Here is a 19,777-nt window from a genome sequence, read left to right as displayed (position 1 = left end):
GATGGTAGGCCGGTGCCGCGGCTCAATAGGCTAATCCTCTGCCTTGCGGCGCCGGCACACCGGGTTCTAGTCCGGGTCGGGGCACCGGATTCTGTCCCGGTTGCCCCTCTTCCAGGCCAGCTCTCTGCTGTGGCCCGGGAGTGCAGTGGAGGATGGCCCAAGTCCTTGGGCCCTACACCCCCACGGGAGACCAGGAGAAGCACCTGGCTCCTAGCTTCGGATCAGCATAGTGCACCGGCCGCAGTGTGCCCGCTGCAGCGGCCATTGGAGGGTGAACCAATGGCAAAGGAAGACCTTTCTCTCTGTCTCTCTCACTGTCCACTCTGCCTGTCAAAAAAAAAAGAAAAAAAAAAAAGACCAGATGGTAAATAATTGAGCCTTTAACCAAGAGGCATAATTGAGGATGTCACACAGGTACCTATATAACAAGGGGAAATTCTTGTCTCACTCCTCCCTCAGCCTGCCAAAGGGGCCCCTCCCGGATGGCAAGCAGCTTTGGGAGGAAGAAATGCTGGCCCACCTCCAGGTGTAGCCAGGGTTCTCCAGAGAGAATCAATAGGATAAAGATAGATATAGGAGGGGACTTACTAGGGGAATCACTTCATGTGATTATGGCAGCTGAGAAGTTCCACCACAGGCCAGCTGCAAGCTGGAAGCCCTGGGATGCCAGTCCCATGGGCTGGTCCAAGTCTGTGAATTTAAGAACCAGGATATAGCTTTCAGCCTGAGGCTGAAGGCCTGAGAAACTGGGGGTCTGCTGATGCAAGTCCTACAGGCCAAAGGCCAGAGTCGAGTTCTGATGCCCAGGACAGGAGAGAGGAAATCAATGTTTTGTTCTGTTCAGGCCCCACTCAGTCCAGATTCAGATACTCATCTCCTCTGGACCCTCCCAGACACACCCAGATAATCCTTCACCAGTTTCCCAGTAACCCTTAAACCAGTCAAGCTGATACCCAAGACCAACCATCGCTAAGCCTGGCAGCAGGAAAGCTATGGGGGCAGTTGCCTTCTCAATGTTACTCACACCCAGATTCCTACCTCTCAGAGAGCCTGGCATTGTCACCTAGGGAACCTCCTTTTGTCACCAACTGCCAGACCAAGACCCTACCTGTCAGTGCCCAGCAACAGCCACCAGTTGAGTCCCCAGTATGTAGGTGGTGGTCGGCAAGGTGTGGCTGCTGGCCAGGGAGGCACACTCCGAGCGCCGGGAACATAGGCAAAGGAAGTGCAATGGCAGCCGGCTCCAGCAGTCTGTTCTGGACATGGTAGGGCAGGAGCCAGCCCACAGGCTGTAGTCTGCAGGTGTTCAGAAGCTCCCAGATAAGGACTCCACACAAGGAGGGGTGGTGAAGAGCTCGGGTGGGGAGTCAGGTGGGCGAGGTGTGAATTCCCACTCCACCACCTCCTAGTACAAGCTGTGCAATTTGATCAGGTTAATTTGTCTCTCCAAGGCTCGGGTTTCTCCCTTGTAAAACGATCTTCAGGTGCCTGATAGTGTTAAGCAAAGTAAATCGTATAAAACTTGGTGCCTTGGGCATCATAGGGCCCCAGGGAAAGGTGGAAATTATTAGCTTGATATATGGGTCACACTGGAAATTGGTTAAGGATTTGCTTATCTGGGGACTCCACAAATGTCACTATGAACTAATGTGTGCTAAGACAACTGAATTAAGGTTAAAATGGACCTTTATCCAAACCCTCTTAATTATTATGGATAATGGGTTAATGGTAGATAAAAGTTTAAAAGAGATTTGCTAAGAGTTCCTCAGAGGAGCTAAGAACCAAAATAGACACAGAATGTTGAAACTTACTAACAGCATCTTGGCATTTTGCTATTAAAAAATCTAAGACCCAGTGCACATAGTGCTCCACCTGGAATCACATCCTACCACTGAAGAAGTCTGATGTTATATATAACTATACTTGAAAGGACCAAAATACAAGGACTTCTCTCTACTCCCGCACCAAGTCCCCAGTGCCGCCGGGCAGCCACCGCTTGCTCGAGTCAAGCAGCCACAGGAGTGTTTATGTGGAAGACACACACAGTGCTGAGATTAAGGAAGGACTCGGCTGAGCACGAGACTAGACAGAACAGATACAGGAACCAGGAACCCAAGCCTACACCGCCATGCCCCATTTGCTGCTCACTGGGCAAGAGAATGCAACGTGACCCAGATGAAAGCACCTCAGGAAGTTCACAGAACTACAAATACAAGTTCATGTTGGTAGGAAAAGGTTTTTTCCCATATGTGGAAAATGCATATGAGAAAGTCATGCATGGATTTCAAGGCTTTTTTTGCACCAATTTAAAACTACTTTTAATTCCATTTTTTCATGAGCCTTTAAGTACACTCATAATCTGGAAAATTGACCTTTACTCCTTTTGAAGCTATCAAGCTTAAAAAGAAGCAGTTGGGAGTTTGGTCTAGTGATTAAAACATTCATTCATCAGAGTGCCTGGGTGTGGGTCCCGGCTCTGGCTGCCGATTCCAGCTTTCGGCTAACGCACAGCCATGGAAGAAGCCGGCAGGTTGGGTCGCTGTTACCCACGTGGGAGCCCTGGATTGAGTTCCTGGCTCCCAGCGTTGGCCAGGCCTCCTGGCTTTAGCTGGGCTCAGCCCTGGTTGTGTGGGTATCAGGGGAATGAACCAGCAGATGAGAGCACCCTCATGCTCTGTCTCAAATAACGGAATCCGTAAGTCAACTCTGGAAATGTGCTTCCTGTTTTCTTTCCACCTTAAGCATACTGTAAGGGGCCTAGTCAACCCCTCCTGATGCAGGTGTTACCATCACCTTGAACATCCAGGCCATAAATACAGCAAGTGAGATACTAAGGAGACTTCCCTTCAATTAAATGGTTCCAAAAGCATGAGTTCAGACATCCTTGTCCTCTATCCATGCTTTCCAATCTATTGTTTTCTTGTTGGTGCCCACTAACTAGTTTCTGCTTCCTGTAAGCAACCTGGCCAATACCACCGGCTTTTATGCCATTCCCATGTCCATAGTTCAGTGACATCCTGCTCGGGGGTTGTTTTGCTTTTTGTTGCAAACAGCTTCCTTTCCATTGGGTCCAAAGCTTGGAAGAGGGCTCCGGGTGGTTAAAATCTGCCTACTGGCTGGGCGACAGGCTCAGGCGGAGACCCTGAGCCCCTAGGGATGCAGAGGCTCACGGGCTCCTAGAGGGCCCTCAGGGGGTCGCCTGCCTTCTAGGACAGGACTCCTCAGGAAGTCAGACGAGTGTCTGCGCGGGCAGAATCCAAGGCGAGGAGATCCGCAAGGGCCAGATTCGGGTTCTTCCTCAAGGCCAGACAGCTCCCACGGTGCCTCCGGGGTCTACAGCGCTCACCTGCGGATGGCTCCGGCGCCACCTGGGGAGTGCGCGGCCCAGCGCCGGCCTGTGTCTGCGGGAACCGCTCGGCGCCCTCACGCCTCTCCTGAGCCAACCCGGGGAGAGGCCGTGCGCCGAGTGGTGATAGTGGCGAGTCTGGCAGGCTGAGGTCGGCGGCCAGAGGACCCTCCCAGAACACCGTGCTGGCCAGGACGCAGGCGGCGGCCTCGCAGGGAGTGAGACAGCGCCGGGTCTGTGCTATCCAAACACCACGGCGGCGAGGGGGCCGTGACGTCCTGGAGTTCCTGGTCACCGTGGAGGCCTTGACCCCAGCCCAAGCCCGACAGCTGGCCCGCAGTGTCCTAGCTGTCGCCGGGCCCTTTGCTGCCAGGTCCGACAGGAAAGGGCATTCCGGCTCCTCAGTGAAGCGGTTTGAGATTACATTCATTCTCCGTGCGGGCTTGCCCAGGGCTGCTGCAACCAAGGGTCACTCACTCAGTGCCTGGAACAACTCACAAGGATTGTCTTACAGCTCTGCAGCTCGGCAAAACAGCCACTCTTACTCTCGCAGCTTCAGGGGGTGCCTGCATGTCCAAGTTCCACGCCAGAGCCACGACCATTCGCGGGGGTCTTGCACCCTGACGCCGAGCCCCGGCTTCCCTCCTCCGCACTGCGCAGACCTACCTCAGCCTCTAGGCCCTCCCTCTTTTAAAGTGAGCTCGTCAGCAACCTGATTTCATTCATCTGCAACCTTAATTCCACTTTTTGCCATACAAGGTCACATTTACTCACAGGTGCTGGGGATTAGGGCTCAGACATATTTGGAGGACCCTTACTCAGCCCACTATAGTCCCATTTTATGATGAGCATCTTAAAGCAAATCTTGGGGCCGGCTTTGTGGTGGAGCAAGTAAAGCCTCCGCCTGGGACTCTGACACCCCAATGGGCCCTGGTCCAGTTCCAGCTGCTCCACTCCCATCCAGCTCCCTGCTAATGCACCTGGGAAAGCAGCAGAAGATAGTAAAAGTGCTTGGGCCTCTGCACCCATGTGGGAGACCTGGATGAAGATCCTGGCTCCTGGCTTCAGCCTGGCCCAGCTCTGATCTTGAGGCCATCTGGGAGTTGAACCAGGGGATGGAAGACCTCTGTCTCTCCCTCTCTCTCTGTAGCTCTAACTTTCAAATAAATAAATCAGTCTTAAAAAACAAATCTTATACTAGAAGGCACAGTGACAGCAAAGTGGAGGGGAACCGTAACCACCCCACCCCAGTGGCATCCACACGTTCGGGCAACTGTGAAATGGCTTGAGTCCATGAAGTGTCTTGTCAGCCATCTTTCTTTCCTTTTTTTTTTTTTTTTAAGATTTTATTCATTTATTTGAAAGGCATAGGCAAAGAGAGAGAGAGGTCTTCCATTCCCTGGTTCACTCCCCAAATGGCCACAATGGCTAGAGCAGGGCCAATTTGTAGCCAGGAGCCTGGTGCTTCCTCCAGGTCTCCCACTGTGGAAGTAGGGGCCCAAGGACTTGGGCCATCTTCCACTGCTTTCCCAGGCCACAGCAGAGAGCTGGCTCTGAAGTGGAGCAGCGGGGACTTGAACCGGTGCCCATATGGGATGCCAGCACTGCAGGCCACGGCTTTACCTGCTATGCCAAAGCGCCAGCCCCCAGCCATTTTTTAAGAATGAATTTAAACCAACAAGATGCCTGTGAGCTATTATATGCTTTTTTTTTTTTTTTTTTTTTTTTTTTTTTTTTTTTGACAGGCAGAGTTAGAAAGAGAGACAGAGAGAAAGGTCTTCCTTCTGTTTGTTCACCCACCAATTAGCCACTAGGGCCGGCGCGCTATGCCAATCCAAAGCCAGGAGCCAGGTGCTTCTCCTGGTCTCCCATGCAGGTGCAGGGCCCAAGCACTAGGGCCATCCTCCACTGCACTCCCAGGCCACAGCAGAGAGCTGGACTGGAAGAGGAGAAACTGGGACAGAATTTGGTGCCCCGACCGGCACTAGAACCCAGGGTGCCGGCGCCACAGGCGGAGGATTAGCCTAGTGAGCCATGGCGCCGGCCCCATTATATGCTTTCTAACTTGCTATTTTTATCTAATTTGGTGCAGGTTAGGAAACCAGATAATTTATTTTGGAATTGTATCAAAAATTAGTGTGATAAATATTTACATGATGCTGAGTGCCAGGAATGGTTCTGTGTGTATTTGTGCACCACTGCGAGTCTTTCCAGAACCCTTAGTTTACTAGACCCATTTTACAGACAAGGAAATGGAGGTTTGGAGAAGTGCTGCTAATTAGCATCTCTTGAATCAACGATCCAAAATGATTTTTCAAAAAAAAAAAAACTTCCTAGTAATTCCACTTCAACCAAAACCATAGTAGACTGAAACAGGAGGTGAGAGAGTGCCCAGTTCCCTGAGTGCAACCTGGTGAGGGGTGCAGAGCCACCGTTCCCTTGGCCACACTACCGGGTACGCACCCCCCTTCACCCCGCCCCCCTCCCTGCTGTGTGAGTTTGTCTGCTCCTGCCAGTGGCCATGTTCTGATGCTCTGTGGGGGCGGCTCTTGGTTGGTGTGAGCCAGTCACAGTGGCTCATTCCTGGGATTCTGAGTGAGTGTTTACACAAAGACCTGGCTGTGAGTGGGGCACATGAGAGAAGAGAGGAGTCCACCAGGGTATTTCTGAGACATTTCCCCGCTTTGAAAAAGGAACGCATGAGAGGCACACTTCCTTCTTCTATCGCGAGATACCATTCTATGAGGATGTGATACCATGGCCGGCCGTGCTGTAACCAGGAGGGAGGCCGGGTGGGTGTTTGGCCTGGTGATTAAGATGCTGATCGGCATGCCTGCATCCCACATCAAAGGACCTGGGTTTTGAATCCCAGCTCTTCCTTCTGACTCCGGCTTCCTGCTAATGTGCACACTGGGAAGCAGCAGGTGATGGCTCAAGTAGCTGAGTTCCTGCCGACCACACAGGAGCCTGGTCAGCCCCCGGGTTCAGCCTGGCCCAACCCTGGTCATCGCAGGCATTTGGGGAAGGAACCAGTGAATGGGAATTCTCTCTCTCTCTCTCTCTCTCTCCCTCTCCCTCTCCCTCTCCCTCTCCCTCTCCGCCTTCCTCCCTCCCTCCCCCTCTCCCACTCAAATAAATAAGTAAATATTTTTTAAAAGAGCTAACCAGAGCATAAAGATGGAAAGAACCCAGATCCTTGATAGTGTCACTGACCTTCTAAGCTAAGCCCTCCCCTCCAGCCTTCTTATTTTGAGAGATAATAAAAACCTTTATCTTAAAGCCAATTGCAATGGGCTTCCCATTTCCTATGGTAAAAATAACTATAACTGATATATCATCCAACTTCCCGAAACAAAGATGTCCATCAACCATGATTTAGAAAATTTCCTTACAGAGAACCAAATGTTCTGATCTAATCATTCCCCCAGAAAATTAATTCATTTTACTACCTTATGCTTCAAAGTTAGGTAAAACCTAGATTCCAGCAAATGTCAAGTTTGTAAGTCCAGCAATGTTTGTTTGGAGTTGGGATGCAGGACTGGAGACCTTTTATGAGGACATCAGAAAATTCTCCTTTCAAACCCAGCATCCATGAAGATAGAACCAGTGAGAGAAAAAGTGATAGATGGGAGTAAGAGGGAAAGCCCCACTGGGGCTAGTACTGTGGCGTAGTAGGCTAAGCTTCTGTCTGAAGCACCGGCATCACATATGGGTGCCGGTTCATGTCCCAGCTGCTCCACTTCCCATCCAGGTCCCTCAGAAAGCAGTGGAAAGTGGCCCAAGTGCATGGGCCTCTGCCCGAGTGTGGGAGGCCTTGAAGAAGCTCCTGGCTTCAGATCAGCCCAGCTCTGGTAGTTTGTGGCTATCTGGGGAGTGAGCCAGCAATGGAAGGCCTTTCTCTCTGTCTGTAACTCTGCCCCTCAAATAAATAAGTAAAATCTTAAAAAAAAAAAAAAAAAAAAAAAAGGGAAGACACAACCACACAAAGCACCTCTGGGTGCTTTTTATGTGTTCTATGGATGTGTTTCCCTACTCAAAAACAACTTTATTATAAAATCTTAAAAGCAAAGGAAAAAAACTTAAGTGTTTATATAACTCTTAAAACCAATAGGAAGGGGCCGGTGCTGTGGTGCAGCCAGTTAAAGCTCCGGCCCACAGTGCTGGCATCCCATATGGGCACCAGTTTGAGTCCTGACTGCTCCACTTCCGACCCAGCTCTCTGCTATGGCCTGGGAAAACAGTAGAAGATAGCCCAAGTGCTTGGGCCCCTGCGCCTGTGTGGGAGACCCAGAAGAAGCTCCTAGCTCCTAGATTCAAATCAGCTAAGTTCTGGCTGTTGCGGTCATTTGGGGAGTATACCAGTAGGTCATCTGGGGAGTGAACCAGCGGATGGAAGTCTTCTCTCTCTCTCTCTCTGTGGATCTACCTCTCTCTGAACTCTGTCTTTCAAACAAATAAAATTAAAAATCTTAAAAAAAAAAAAAAACAGCAGGGAACAATATAACTACCAAAGAAAATAGGCTAGGTTAATTAAAAAATGTATTAGTGAAATGACTCAGCCAAAGTTATTCTACGCAGTCACCAAATTAATCAGATAGGTGTAATATGGAAAGATATGCAAGATATAGTCAGTGGGAAAAGATAGTACCTAACATAGAGAGTCCAGGGTTTCCAAGGACTGAAGGGGTTCCTGGTATATGAGGCATTCAGTTTTAAAACCTGGCAAGCCTCATGCAAAAGAGAACAAACTAGGGGGCTGGCATTTGGCACAGCAGGCGAGGTGCTGTTTGGGACAGTCACATCCCACGTTGGAGTGCCTGGGTCTGAGCCCCAACCCTGCTCCCCATTCCAGCTTCCTGAGGCTTCCTGGGAGCAGCAGGTGTCGGGTTCCTGCTACCTACACGGGGGACCAGATTGATCCTGGTTTCAGTCTAGCCCAGCCTGGCTGTTGCAGGCATTTGAGAAATGAACCATGAATGGGAAATCTTGTTCTCTGTCTCTCTCTCTGTGTGCCTTTCAAATAAATAATTTTTTTAAAAAGGAGAAAGGACAAAGTGATCAATTTCGGTAATACGATTACATTGCTACGATAACAAAAACCTATGATCTTTCCATTAGGATGTCTTCAGCTACAAAGCACAGAAAATGCTGGCTTATTTGACTTCCACCATGATGCTGCCCTTGTGAGAGATCCACACTTAACAAGTCAGCTGGGTTCTCTGGCTCACTTCCTCACAGGTGCAGATGGCTGCACAGTTCTGGGCATCCTGTTCAGACAGGGCAACACCCCGTGCAGGAAGAGAGGCTGCCTCTATTTGGTGATGTGAAGCCCTTCCCAGAAGCCCCAGCTGGCGTATTCTTGAGTCTCATTGGCCAGAACCACATCACATGCCCTTTCTTAAGCCAGCCCATAGCACGGGAAATAGCTTGAATTTCCTGAACAAAGGGCGTGCCTAGAAAAGAATAGGTGGGTTCTGTGTTGATAGCCAACTTCTTCCATGTAGACATTTTTACATATTAAAAATAGATAGTGGCCGGCGCCGCGGCTCACTAGGCTAATCCTCCACCTTGCGGCACCGGCACACCAGGTTCTAGTCCTGGTCGGGGCGCCAGATTCTGTCCCGGTTGCCCCTCTTCCAGGCCAGCTCTCTGCTGTGGCCAGGGAGTGCAGTGGAGGACGGCCCAGGTGCTTGGGCCCTGCACCCCACGGGAGACCAGGATAAGTACCTGGCTCCTGCCATCGGATCAGTGCGGTGCGCCGGCCGCGGCGGCCATTGGAGGGTGAACCAATGGCAAAAGAAAGACCTTTCTGTCTCTCTCTCTCTCACTGTCCACTCTGCCTGTCAAAAAATAAAAAATAAATAAATAAATAAAAATAGACAGCTTTGAAAAAGTCCACAAGAATATAAATATACGTTAATGGTTATCTATAAGACTTGGGCCAGTTAAGATGTAAATGTTTGTGATGTTCGGATTCTTTTAGCATGAGTTTGTGCTATTTTTGTAAGTAATGGGCATTATTTTCGTATTGAAGAATGAAGTGCAGGAAAGGAGGATTAGTTTCACTCAGGCTGTGGACCAGTGTCAATAAAATGAGTAAAAACTTTGTAACCGTGGCAGGGAGGCACCTCAGCTGTAAGCTGATGTAAAGAAACACTTTCCAAGACACCATTTTTGTTCTCAAAGTCACCGTACGCTGAAAACGATGTGAGGATGCCGAAACGGTGAGGCAGAACCTAAAGTGACTCAGATGAACAAGTTCTCATGCGTATTTTTAGAAGAGTGATCCAGGAAGTGTACACCGGGTTACTATTTATCCTGTTGAAGCTTGATTGAAGTGCCAGCCTTGCAGCGGGCAGGTGCAGCAGGTTAAGCTGCTGTCTGCTGCAACACCGGTGTCCCATATTGAAGCGGCCATAGTGGTCTTTTGGAACCGTGAATGGAAAATCCAAATCTCTCTCTCTCTCCCCTTCCCCTCTCCCTTCCTCTCCCCTCTCCCCCTCCCCTCCTGTCTCCTCTCCCCCTCCTTCTCCTCCCTCTCCCTCTCTCTATATAACTCTGCCTTTCTAATAAATAAATCTTTTAAACATTCAGAGATCTAAATAAGAAAATAGGTTTCACAGTGAGCTGTATTTTACACTTGAAATTGCATTTTTAATCTAGGAAAATATTTAAAGAAAGCTTGAAGTAAGTTTGGGGTTTTCATTTGGAAGAGAGTATTTCAAATAAACCATGCTCTGAAGGAACTTACTGTTTGTCCCATGAAAATAATCGACGCCAATGCGGTGTTTTTCTACCAAAATTCATTCTAGGAAAGCACATATGTAAAAGTAAACCCATCAACTATCATCATAATTACACAGCCATCTTCCTGGGATGGAAAGGGCGGGAATGATCCCCGGAGCACACTTGCCTTGTGCTCTGGGGCAGGGGTGACCTTCACCAGCTGCTTACAGCCGAGGCACCGCCCACTCTCCCCGCCTTCCTCACAGCAGAACGGTGCTGGTGCTCAGGTTGCCCAGGGACCCCGCCACGAGACCGGCTTTTTCTCAGCTCCTCCGCAGCTAAGGGCGGCCAAGTTACAGAGTTTCTGGTTAGTGAGATGTGCAGGGCCACCTACTAAATTGGTTTTCAGAAAGATGTTCCCTGCTAAAAGGGAAAGGCACAGCCGGTTTTCACCTTTGCCTTCACCCTTCTCCCCCTTCCCCTTCCTGGGACAGACTTGATACCTGGATGTACAGCAGCCAACTTGTGACCATGAGGACCAAAGCCATATCCTAAGGATGGTGAGCCAGGGATTCAGGTGAACCTGGGCTGCTTGACGACATCATAGTTACCATATCAGCCCTGAGCTGCTCGCCTCTAAATGTTGTGTTGTAGGAAAACAAACATCCCTATTTAGTTAAGCCATTGTCACATTTCTGATACATGTGGCTTAATGCAATCCCAGTGAGCACCCATGTACGTCTATTAATTTATTACCATAAATGTCACCTAGTTGTCACTTGCAGCTGTGTTCGTGATATTAAACAATTTCTGTTGGATATTAAACAATTATACAACACTAACTTGCTCTCCTTAGATCCATTCTAAAATAAGAAATCTTTCCATGAAAAGAAAAGTCATGGGGTTCTCAGTGGGTACCTGAATCAAACACAAGCTTAGAATAACATGAAGATGAGCAATCCAAGCTTTCATATTCTGACAGGGAGAAAAAAATGTAGGTATAAGCTGCCCCAGATGAAACAATGTGCACTACCTGGAGCAGCCTAGTGGACGAGGACACAAATATCCCACAGCATGCAGCTTCGTTCTTCTGGCCTTTGCCCCAGTGTGTCTGGGCAGGACGGACCTTTCACAGCACGGAGCACACACAGCATAGACTAACCGAGGCTGCAGGGCTGCCCCCGACAGACCTGTTCACCTTGGTGATGCTGTTTCCAGAGAGACAGAAGAGAACAAATGAGTGAACCAGCTCCTGCTACCAGGATGATGATGTTCCTGGTTCCTGGCTTTGGCCCAGCCCAGTCCCAGCCATTGTGGCTATTCAGGAAGTGAACCAGTGGATGGAAGATTCATATTCTCTCTCTCTCTCTCTCTCTCTCTCTCTCTCTCTCTCTCTCTTTCAAATAAATCTTAGAGAAGAATTTAAGGCAAATGCAGTATATGAAAGATAAAATATATTTTTAAAAATGTAGAATGTATAAGAAACCATTTTCTAAGGATTTATTTATTTGAAAGGCAGAGTTACAGAGAGAGGGATAGGCAGAGAAAATCTTCCACCCACTGGTTCATTCTCCAGATGGCACAACAGCTAGGGTTGGTTCAGGTCAAAGCCAGGAGCCAAGAGCTTCATCCAGTCTCCCACATGGGTGCAGGTGCTCAAGTACTTGAGCCATCTTCCATTGCTTTCCCAGGCACATCAGCAGGGAGCAGATCAGAAGTGGAGCAGCCAGGACTCAAACCAGCACTCATATGGGATGTTGGCATTGCAGGTGGCAGTTTAACCCACTGCACCACATGCTGGCCCCTAAGAAGCCATTTTTAAAGTGTTACAAGAATGTGTGAACTAAAAGATGTCTTCTTTTAATTTTTTCCTTAAGGACATTCATTTGTGTGACCTTCTCTGACCTCCTCTAATACAAGCCGGATTATAGCATGTACCTGTCTGCTGATGTTCTGTTAATATTTGAGCACTTCTAGCATATTCCATGGTCAAAGCTTGGTAATGGGGGGAGACATCATCCTAAACTGCTAGATCTCTGATCTAGCTTTAAAAAACATTTTATGTTTGTTAAGATTTATTTATTTATTTGAGAGGCAGAGTTTACAGAGAGAGAGAGAGAGAGAGAGAGTTTCACTCCCCAAATGGCCGCAGTGGCCAGAGCTGGGCCAATCTAAAGCCAGCAGCTAGAAGTTTTTTCTGGGTCTTCCACATGAGTGCAGGGACCCAAGCACTTGGGCCATCTTCCACTGCTTTCCCAGGCCATCAGTTAAGAGCTGGATTGGAAGTTGAGCAGCCAGGACTCAAAGCAGTACCCATATAGGATGCCAGCACCACAGGTGGAGGCTTAGCCTACTACATCACAGTGCTGGCCCCCCCAAAATTTTTAAAATCCAAGAATAGGTTCTGATGTGTCCTAGGAAATCAAAGTTAGCATTCATAAAGGAGAACCTATTTCCAGTCATTTTAATTTGGCTCTCTGTGTGTTTATTCATAAAAAAATCAAGTTAGGAAAAATGCAAACAATGTAGAAGTATCTAAAGCCCTTTCCTGCTGGATTATAACCTCTTCAAGGGCAAGCTGTGCCCATTTTATCTACCTCCAGTCCCTATCCCTGCACCCAGCTGGAGCTCAGGCTATGCCCATCTCATGCACCGCAGCCCCTCCCATCCTTAGCACTGCATATGCAGGGCCCAAGCCATGCCCATTGTGTCCATCTCAGTCTCACCATGCCCTAGCCTGTGCACAGCAGGGCTCAGAGTGTCAGCCCCTACCCTGTGCCCTCTCCAATTCCAGGAGACCACAGTGAGCAATGCTAACATCACATTGCAGGTCTGCTGCACAGAGATTTTTTTTAAACAAACCTTTATATTTTAGAATAGTTGCAATTTATACAAAAATTATGGAGATGTGAAGCCGGCGCCGTGTCTCAATAGGCTAATCCTCCACCTTGCGGCGCCGGCACACCGGGTTCTAGTCCCGGTCGGGGCGCCGGATTCTGTCCCGGTTGCCCCTCTTCCAGGCCAGCTCTCTGCTATGGCCAGGGAGTGCAGTGGAGGATGGCCCAGGTGCTTGGGCCCTGCACCCCATGGGAGACCAGGAAAAGCACCTGGATCCTGGCTCCTGCCATCGGATCAGCACGGTGCGCCGGCTGCAGCGGCGGCCATTGGAGGGTGAACCAACGGCAAAGGAAGACCTTTCTCTCTGTCTCTCTCACTGTCCACTCTGCCTCTCAAAAAAAAAAAAAAAATTATGGAGATGTGGAGATAAAATGCCCCTACTCACTCTCCTCTATTTTTTTTATTTCAAGGCAAGAGTACATGCATTTGGAAACATTGCTTAAATATCTAACACAAGTGTAACTTGTTTGACCAGCAAACCCAAGCATAAACATGTTAATGACTTAAACATTTTTAGTTTCTTTCTACCAACAAAATTAAAACATTTGATAGAGAGATTTGTTTAGATCACGTGAATCAAAAAAGGTATCTTTAGTTAAATTAGCAGTTTAAATTCATGAGTAATCTTTTATCTATTTTCTCTATCTTCAACAGCTTCATTAGTAAGGTACATTTGTTGCAATTAATGAACTGTTACTGTTATGCTATTGTTGTTGTTGTTGTTGTTATAAAGTCCACACTTCATGCGATTTCCTTAGTTTTTACGTAATGTGCTCTTCTATCCCAGGATCCCATCCAGGATACCCTATACTGAGTCATTGTGTCTCCCCAGGTTTCTCTTGAGTGTGGCAGTTTCTCGGACTTTCCTTGCTTTTGATGACCTTGACTGTTTTGAGAAGTACTGGTCATGTATTTTGCAGGCTATCTCTCTGTTGGGACTATCTGCTATTTTTCTCAGGATTCAAGGGTTATAGATTTGGGAGAGGAAAATCAAGAAAACAAAATGTCATTGTCCTCGCATCATAGCAAAGGTCTGTATGATCATCATGACTCATCACTTTGGATGCCTTCTGTGCAGAGCTAACTATTCCTTATGTACAGCTAGGTGGGGTCCCTCTGCCTTCCTTGTCAAGCTGCGGATCTGCTTCCCGCTCAAAGCAGTCAATGTCCCCAGTAAACTAGGACTTGGGGCAGCCTAAACGAGAGAGCTGATTCAAAAGAGAGACAGGTGACCTTCACACTGGCCCTGGGCGTGGGAGGAGGGTGTGGGGTAGAGAGGAAGCAGGATGACCTGCCCACTTCTGCTGCATGCCAACCCTGCAGGGGATAATTGCCAAGGGCCAAGGTCAGCTGCCAAGCAGGGCCAGGTGCCCGGTCCTCTTCCTGTAGACTAGCAATGACCTTTCATGACACAGTGTGCATTTTTCAACCCCCTGCCCTGAGCAAGTGCCTCCCTGTAGATGGTGACTCACTCCCCAGAACTCAGCCGTCGCGAGAGTCCAGGAAAGCCGGGAAGGAAGAAAGAAAACAGGGAATCAGATCTGCCAAATTCACCAGAAAATGTCAAATTTTCCCCACATTACACAGCGCTGTTTTGTTTGGATTCTTCCTTGCATTTATAAAAACATGTCATGAACAAGAACTCAAATGTTTTTCTCCTTGGATGAAATTTTTAGAATTTAGAGGTTCCTCCCTCTCCCCATTCTGACTCATTAACCAGTTCTACAAACTGAGCTAGACAAGACCATGGAAAATAATAGTAAAAGTTTTTACATGCTTATTTTTTCAGTTAACATTTATTAAGTAATTTATGATGATCAGGACGGTGCTAATTACTTAATGTGCATAAACTTGCTTGATTTTTTGGGATCACCAAAAGGTTGTTAACCCCATTTTATAGAAGATAAAGGGCTGCACAGAAAGGTTGAGTAACCCGCCCACAATCACATTGTTAGCCAGTGCTGGAGAAGGATGTTAACCGTGCCTGACTCCTCACTCTGTATTGTTGCACCATTCAATCAACTGCTATTCTGTATTGCCACACCATTCCGCAAACCATGACACTACCGCTGCATCAATCACACTAGTCCTTTCAGCTATGACGTTCAACAAACCACCACAGACACGGGACTGTCATTGGGCACAGCTGTGAGGATGCCGCTTAGGATGGCTACATCCCATATTGGAGAGTCTAGGTTCAATTCCAGCTTTCTGCTGATTTGCACCCTGGGAGACAGCAGGTGATGACTCAAGCACCAGGATCCCTGACACCCACATAGGAAACCTGGATTGAGTTCCTGAGTCTCTGCTTCTGCCTGGCCTGGCCTCGGCTGCTAGAGGCATTTTGGGAATGAAACAGCATTTGGGAGATCTCTCTCTATCTGCCTTTCCAGACAAAGAAACAATTAAACCAAAAACCATTCCACCACAGCTATACCCATCACACTAATCCATACTGTGACACCATTCAACAAACAACCACACCAGTGCTACATTGTTCAATAAACTATTAGATTGACAGCTACACTCATCAGCATAGTTCAATAAACCACCACACCATACTGCAACATCGTTCAACAAACCTCTGTATCAGACCTTAGTGCAAAGCTCCTAGCAATTTATAAATTGCTAAGAATTGGAGGATGAATGAAACAGGGTCCCAGCTAACAGGTTCCCTGTTGACTCACTTATTCCCAGAAGTGCAGGGAATCCAGACATTGCTACAGGCGCTTGTGAAGACTTCGGGGTTTGGGGAGAGGTGCCATCAAGAGGAGACCGCAAGTCAGGACAACAAACTTCAGCCTGTGGGGACTTTGAGACCAAAGACAATGGCATGGAACAAACCGTGATCTAAAATAACCAACAATATTCAGAATTTTTGATAATCAGTGCAATGCCAGTCCGTCAGAAGACATCTATCCATGAGGATGGAGTTAGGCCAATCAGAACAAAACTAATAATTTTCCGTGTTAAAATAAAAAAATACTATTGTTTTCAGTTTGATTCATTCTCATATGCATATGTATTTGATAGATTAATTTCTCCCTAAACATTTAGCATATTTAGAAATTTGATTAATTAAATTCCTGTAGACTTCAAGCCACAGTCATGAATATAACATATCTGAATTCTCCCAAGAACTACAAACACCAGACAGCAGACTTACACATCTAACAAATAAAATCTTCCTAATTATCAAGTGACTCATAAATCTAGCAAAGCAGATTTATAAGTTTAATAAATAACAAATAAATATAATTATTTTAATCACTTAGAGGATCATAAAGAAAAAACATGCGAGCAGCACAAAAAATTTAAAACTTATGTACTCATATAAGCACAGTTTGCGATAGGTAACAATGCTTTCAATTCATTACTTCATCCTGGAGTCACAAATTACTCATGTAGCCAAGAGGAACAGAACTGCCATCTTAGGCTTGTTACATCAACTGAGTTTATGAGATCCAGATAGTGAAGGTCCCTAGGGTTCAGCCCTTGAACTTCCCATTTTCTCTAACTACGTCTCTATCTCATTTCCAAGTCATCTTGCTACCAACCCGTTTCTTAGACTTTCTTGCAAATAGAAATTGACAAGAAGCCAGTGTGCAACCAGAAAAGGTATTTTAGGGGCCTGTGCTTGAATGTAAGGTAGACAGCCTTTCAAGAGGCGTTTCCACCAACTGGCTCTCCCAAGGGATCTGAACAGGTGCTTTTATCAAGGTGGGGAGGTGTGGTGCTTTCCCGTTAGCAAACAGCACTCCCATCTGCGCTGGTGGCAGCTCTGGCTCATCCTCCTTGGACCATGAACTTTGCTGCAGTAGGATTAGTGTTCTGCACGAGCACGGCTGGTATTTTGCATACAACACACCAAAATTCGCAGTGTCACTCACTGTGCCTCCCCAGGAAGGTCACGTATTGGTCATACTGGACTGTTCTGGGCATGCGTGCAGGTTGGGAAAGTCCCTGACAGGGCAGTAGGCAGTCTTTTGTGGTTACCGTTCAGGAGTTTCTGCTCCTGTTTGTTCTGGAGCTGGAAATGGGCACATAGGTCAGGAGATGGCTTGATTTAGTGAGTCTGGCTTCCACCCTGCTTCAATCTTATCCATCTTATGGTTTTAACTACCATCTTTGAGCCAACAATTCCCTATTGTGTATCTCCAGCTCTAGCAAGCAGTAGTGCTGTTCACCTGTAGTCCTGGTCTTCCCTTTCCAGGTGCATGGGAAAATTGTACTTCCTCTTTCCATTGAGGTTAATTGTGGCCATAGAACTTACTTTGGCCAAGGAAATATAAGTAGATTTTGTGACTACTTTAAAGTGAAAGTATTTCATTGTGGGTGCGAGGCTCTAGCTCCTTTCTGCCTCTCACTTTAGCAATAGTCCCAGTAGTAGGACTACGCAGAGGGGAATGACATGGAACAGAATCCTACATGTGAAAAAATCAACTTGTTTAATCCAGGGAGATTGTGTAGTTGTTTGTTATTGTATCCTAGCCTTGCCTATTCTGACTAATATTTATCAGCTCAGATGCCTCTCCCCTCAACTCTGGACACAGATCTCAAATGCTGCCTCAACATCTCTGCTCAGATGGTGAGACGGACATTTCAAACCAAACAGATCCACAACTGAGTTTTTCAGATTTCTTTTTATTTTTTTAAAGATTTTTTTTGACAGGCAGAGTGGACAGTGAGAGAGAGAGACAGAGAGAAAGGTCTTCCTTTGCCATTGGTTCACCCCCCAATGGCCGCTGCAGCTGGCGCGATGCAGCCGGCACACCACGCTGATCCAAAGCCAGGAGCCAGGTGCTTCTCCTGGTCTCCCATGCAGGTGCAGGGCCCAAGCACTTGGGCCATCCTCCACTGCACTCCCTGGCCACAGCAGAGAGCTGGCCTGGAAGAGGGGCAACCGGGACAGAATCTGGTGCCCCGACCAGGACTAGAACACGGTGTGCTGGCGCCACAGGCGGAGGATTAGCCTATTGAGCCGTGGCACCGGCCAAAGATTTATTTATTTATTTGAAAGAGAGCAAGAGTGAGAGAAAAAGAGAGAAGTCTTCCATCCATTGGTTCACTCCCTAAATGGCCACAACAGCCAGAGCTGAGCCAGGCTAAAGCCAGGAGCTTCTTCTGGGTCTCCCATGTGGCTGCAAGAGTCCAAGGACTTGGGCCATCCTCTGCTGCTTTCCTCAGGAGCATTAGCAGGGAGGTGGACCACAAGTGGAGCAGCTGAGACCCGAACCAGCACCCATTTGGGACGCCAGTGCTGCAGGCGGCAACTTTACCTGCTACACCACAGCACCAGCCTCTGAATTTTTCATCTTTCCTCACCTCCCACAGCCCTTGCTGTGCCCAACCTCACCCGTCTCAGCTGCATGTCATTTCTATCACAAATCGCTCAGGCCCAAAACCACATGGTCATCCTTGTCTCTAGTCTGTCTCACATCCCACGTCCAGCCCTTCAGCAAATCTCTTGGGCTCTACCTTCAAATTAAATGGAAAAGTGAACCATTTCTCACCATCTTCTGTCAATGACCCTAAGTCACTGTCATCTCGCACTTAGATAATAGATTCTTACCAGGTCTCTCTGCTTCCATCCCCTACACTCCCACTCTGTATAAGGTGCCCAAGCAAACCCCAAATCCTACGGCAGCACTCTGCTTCACCCAGGGTGAAAACCAAGGTCCTTACAAGACCTGTGTGGTCCCCTCAGCACCTCTCTGACCACAATGCCTATTGCTCTGCCCCTTGTTCACTTCCCCCACTCACATTAGCCTCCTTGCTATTCCCTGTGCATAGCACACATGCCTCCAAGTTAGGGATTCCAATTCAGCTCTTCCCTGTGCGACACTCCTCTGGGGACTCTCCTCACCTCCTTCAAGTTTTCACTCAAATCTCACATTCACAATGAAGCCTACCCTGAGTTTCAATTTAATACTGCAAACTTCCCATCTCTGGATCTTCTCTCTGACTTCCTTTTTTCCATAGTGTTTATCACCCTCTGAGCTATTGGATCAACTACTTCCTTATTAGGCATATTGCATGCTGATCTCTCTTAGCTAAAACATAAGCTCCATGGAATGCATATTTTTGTGTATTTTTCCATTGTTGTATTCCAGATGTCTAAAAAGCACACATACTAGATATTCAATAAGCATTTATTAAAATTATCTGCTAAATTAATAAATATATGAGTAACTATTTGGGGCTGGGGCACAGGATCAGAGCTCTCTCTCCAGGATGCTCTTATTCCAAGAAAAGCATTGGTTGGCTAAGCTGAACTCTTACTGCCTCTTCTGGGAATGGTTATGTACTCATGTTTTTGCACAGATTATTTTTCCTTGTTCAAAGCTGAAGTTGTCACAATTTGGTCAATGGGAGTCCCAGAGAATTTTGCTTTGTTACAATGAGATTCTTTGACCCATTTCTACTGTCTTTGCCCCAAACATGGAGTCAGAAACTCTCCAAAGAGTCCTGGTTCTTGTTAGTAGAAATTAACTGTAGAGACTGAAATCCATCTGTGCTATGGATCCATACCAGATTGGTCCCTGAGGACAGGTGACAGCAATATCACACTGGACCAGTTTATTGACCAGGAGAGATAAGGTTCCATTAAAAAATAGAAATCATACTAGGAATCACCAACAGAAAAGACATAAGACTGTTGCTGTGGATCCATTCTGAGAGGAGGAGTATGGTGGGGGCAAGCACACAGACTCCGGAAGCCAGGTGAAAGCAGGCCAGAGGCGGGCAGCCTGCAGACTCATTTATTTCAGTTGCTACAGCAGCTTATATAGCCAAGGCAGCCAATCT

This window comes from Oryctolagus cuniculus, chromosome 2, assembly GCF_051225735.1.
Source record: "Oryctolagus cuniculus isolate XC-2025 breed Fujian yellow rabbit chromosome 2, ASM5122573v1, whole genome shotgun sequence".
Lineage (NCBI taxonomy): Eukaryota > Metazoa > Chordata > Mammalia > Lagomorpha > Leporidae > Oryctolagus > Oryctolagus cuniculus.
Note: the sequence above shows the minus strand (reverse complement) of the source record.